This window comes from Coffea arabica, chromosome 3c, assembly GCF_036785885.1.
Source record: "Coffea arabica cultivar ET-39 chromosome 3c, Coffea Arabica ET-39 HiFi, whole genome shotgun sequence".
In the NCBI taxonomy this organism is placed as follows: Eukaryota; Viridiplantae; Streptophyta; class Magnoliopsida; order Gentianales; family Rubiaceae; genus Coffea; species Coffea arabica.
In genome coordinates this window covers 13041638-13046515 of record NC_092314.1, presented here as the reverse complement: position 1 = coordinate 13046515, position 4878 = coordinate 13041638, and positions in this window count along the sequence as shown.

The window sequence follows — 4878 nt, the reverse complement described above, 5'->3', positions numbered from 1 at the left end:
CTTCAAATTCAAGTCAGGGAGAGTTTCTCATCAGAAGATCCTGAATCTATTTTCAATGCTTGAGTCCCCTTTCTCTCCAGAAGCAATTGAGTCAGGCTCTCAAAATAAATATCAGCCTCATCCTTCTTTGATTGCTTCAAGGCTGATTACGTTTGCCTCTCCCTAAATGTTTGGATTGTCTTCTATTTTACTTTATTTACACCTTATTTACACACCGTAATTTGCTTGTATCATCAATACATTTTTCAATCATCTTTTTATCTCACATACATCACATCAAAAAAATGCTACAGTACTTTTTCACAAAATTATCTCAAATAATTTACAATCCAAACAAAAAAAAAGACTAGGATAGAATAGATTATACAATAATTATTGTCTTTGAAAAAAAAAGACAAGGTTAGAGTAAAAACGTTGAAGAAGGATGTCATGAATATATTTTTGGTCGCATATAACAAAACACCGTTGAAAAGCCTATAAAAATTATCTTACATGGTGTTTTTAAACTTCAAATGAAAATTGTTAAGTTTATAACTAAAATTTATAAGATCTATTTTGATGAAATTAGCATAGGAGCATAAGCGTTGCACATAGTGGGCATTTGTTTTAGGAATACGTACTAAGATAATTTTTAAAATTAATTTAAAAGCATAGAAATTTAACTGTTTAAATTTCATATTGCTATCAATTTTCTCCTCCAACAAAACATATAAATCATTTGCTTAACAAAACCTTATCGATAGTACGTCTTAGTAGCAAATTATAGAATTGCCAAAACAATTATGTTCTTACCAGAGCAATTTCACTCTAAACAATGATAATACCTTCACAGACCAAAAGTAATCATATTTTGTATTGTAAAGATCCACAGACTACAAAAGCGCCAAAATTGAAAACCAATCGAGATGGAGCGGGACTTGGTTCATCTCTAGTTGATTCTCTTTCATTTTTTGCAGTACTCATCTAGATGTATGACACGTATCTTCATTTATTAACAAGAGTTAGGATTAGTCAAATTTAAATTGACCATGTCCCTTCTTAGTAATTGAAGACGTGTGTCATATATCTAAATATGCATTATACGAAATAAAGAAAGAACTCACTAGAGAGGAGCCAAATCCGTCTAAAGTTATGTCAGCAAATTCTATCATATTTTGTATTGTAGATTCACAATTAGTTGATTAATCTTTTCATAGTTGAGAAGGGCCAATCTGACAAATTTGTTCATTTTTCGTTAGGTAAGAACCACATTGGTGTTACCTGCTACCCTTACTTTCTCATTTGGTTAAAGTTAACTAAGCCTTAGCCAGAATGTGTGATGAAAGTGGGGCATGACTTGAAAAGATTATTAACTGACAGTTAATATCCCTAACCTATAAAAGACTAATTGAGACATGATTTGCTGTAAAAAACCATAATCTCAACCTTTGGAAGTTCTGTAAAAAGATAACATACTCATTTATAGCCTTGATATACTGGCACAAAGTGTTATCAAGTAGTAGTAAAGAGAAATTTTCCATTGATTCGCAATAAATAGAGAAGCGAAAATAGATTGCGAGTTGAAGTCCATTCTCATCAATTCATCACAAGTATTCAGAACAAATCATTAGTTGAGATTAGGAACTAGAGAAATGCATACGTGAAACAGTTGCTAAAATTTGGGCCTTACAAGATCAATACAATGTAGGTTGAGGTGAGAGAGAGTCCAAAATGTCCCGTAAACATTAAATGAGTCTATTTTTCAGCTTGAAAGGAGCATATGGGCTTACGCATCGTCCCTGAGAGCCCAGTTTTTTAGGACGCCGTAGAACCGCATTTCCTGTTTGTTTTGGAAGTTTCAACGTTTAATCGTTTATGTGTTTCCTTTGTTTTAGGCCCGATGTTGGCAAAATGTGATTCCTATTTTATTCAATTAAATTTCATTCTGTTGTAAAACTAATAAACAACTATAGTATAAATGGAGATATTAGAGAAAGATGTAGAGAAATGGAGAATGATATTCTTATGATTCCAACTAATACAAAAGTCTTCTTAAAGGGTGTCAATGTACCTCTACAAGATTAAAGGTATATCAATTCTATTAAACACCCACTACTACAAGAATATGAAGAAACCTATGAAACGGTTTCTCCACTACATGAATAGATTTATGGATTGTAACTTCTATACATAATGTAACCATAAATCAAGAATTAATCCTCTTGGGAATACAAAGGAACATCCATACTTTTAATTGTTTCATAACACTCCCCCTTGGATGTCCATTACACAAAGAATATGCCTCGTTAAAACCTTACCAGGGAAAAACCCATTGGGACAAAAACCCTAGTGAAGGAAAAAGAGTACACTATTCTTGTGTATTAATTTCTCCCCCCTGATGCAAACATTATTTGAGATCTTTTAATCGTTGCATTCCAATATTCTTCGCCAATTGCACTGAGATATGGCACTTCAGGACCAAGTATCTCTTCATCTTCCTTTCGCGATCTAAAAGGATCCTTATTAGGATCTAATGATCTGACAACCATTGGAGTACTTAATATATGTGCCTTATTCATATAAAACCGCTTTAATACCTTCCGGGTATATGCAGTTTGGTGGATAAAAATTTCACTTTTCAAATGCTCAATTTGTAAACCAAGACAAAATTTTGTCTTTCCAAAATCTTTGATCTCAAATTCTTTCTTCAAATATTTAACACTATTTTGAATCTCTTCAGGAGTTTCAATCAAATTTAGATCATCAACATATACAGTAATTATCACAAATTTTGATCCATTTTTTTTGATAAAAACGCATGGACATATTGGATTATTGGTATAACCTTTTTTAGTCAAACATTCATTGAGACGGTTATACCACATACGTCCAGATTATTTGAGGCCATACACAGACTTTGTAATTTAATAGAATAAATATCTTTAGAATTTGATTTGCATGTTTCAGGCATGTTGAATCCTTCGGGGATTCTCATATAAATATCATTTTCAAGATTTCCATATAAATATGCAGTAACGACGTCCATTAGACACATATCTAATTTTTTATGTACTGCAAAACACATAAGATATCTAAATGTGATAGCATCCACTACAGGTGAATACGTTTCATCATAATTAAATCTAGACCTTTGTGAAAAACCTTGGGTTACAAGCGCTGCTTTATACCTCACAATTTCTTTTTTCTCATTTCTCTTTATCACAAATACCTATTTATATCCTACTGGTTTTACACCTTCAGGTGTTTGGACTACAGGTCCAAAAACTTTTCTTTTAACCAATAAATCCAATTTAGATTGGATCGCATCTTTCCACTTTGCCCAATCATTTCTATACTGACATTCATCAACCGATCTAGATTCATGATCCTTATCAACTTCTATAATATCAAGTGCTACATTTTATTAGGCTCCAATTAAATTTTCTATGATTTTATTCTCTTCAGGAGTTGACTTTTCGGAGCGACCTCTTCAAGAGGTTGAATTTTGTCATGACATTTAATCTCCGGAGATATTTGAAATCAATTTATACCTTATTTAGGTAGGTCGACCTCAAATTTATTTGTAGCACTTGTGCATGTCCTTCAGGGACATCAATTTTAACCAGAATATTTCCTGCAGGAATAGTTGATTTAATAACTCTTTTGAAGTCGATAAATGTAACTTTCTACAAATGAAGAATTTCTTGAACTTCTAGTTCACATTATTGAGGATCGAGGAAATCCAATTTTTCAAATGATTTCCTTTCGATTGATTTTTTCCTCCCCCTAATGTCGGGAATCGTAGTTCATCAGAATAAATAAATCATTCAATAGATTACTCATCAATATTTTACGATATTTAATCGTAAAAGGTGATTCATACCCAACATAAATTTTAAATTTCTTTTAGAGCCATATATAATATAAAGGGGAAATGTATAAATATTTATCGGCTCTCAAATATTTTCACTTTTGCCAAATCATATATCTATTGGGATCAGTAAACTTCTGTTTGTCTTTCTCATTGGAATATAGTGTATATAGTAGCACTTATTAATGAGACACATATCATTGTCACCATAATTCTTATGGGACAAATATCATTACCATAATCCTTTGATCCGAAATATTTAACATCCATTTCTTCTTCAGGAAGAAAAGTTAATTAAATCAATTATCATACACCTTTAGGGTGTTTAAAGAAATTGGCCATGTGAAGATGATATTATAATTTTGATTCGTCAAATGTACTTCGGGACATTTATCTTCAGGATCCTTACTTTCTTGTCCTTATCATTATTATCTCACTTCAAGTGGTAACTTTTTCTCTTGTCATGGTAAAATATATATTTACCAAAATCATAGTCATGACAGCAACCATAATTAATAAATTGAAATTTAGTCGCATTCACTTCTGGGAATGGACTAGAACTAGTATGCAATAAGTACAAAATACTTCTCAAAATTTCTCTTAATATTGCTACTACAAGAGCATATTTGAGAAATATGTAGAGAATATTATTTTCAACTAAGAAATAATTCTAAACATAGCAGAATTATGTACTTGCACCCATAAGTAAATTTATCATACGAGGCTTTGAAATAATGACCATCTTCTGGTGGTTAAATATTTTCGTTAAAGAACGACCATCTTCAAGTGGTCGAATCTTTTTCTTTAAATATTTCAAAGGACAAGTAGATCCTCAAATATAATTGATTTTCTATAATAGCATCTCCAAAATTCAATGCATCAGAATATAAGTATTTATAACAAATATTTCTCAATAAGTAGACAGAAGTTGCCGAAAAAATACGGGCAAAATCTCTTGTTTCACTTTTACTCAAGGTAGAGGCTCTGTTTTCATCTTTTGCTCAAAAGTAAAGACTCGTACTGATAAC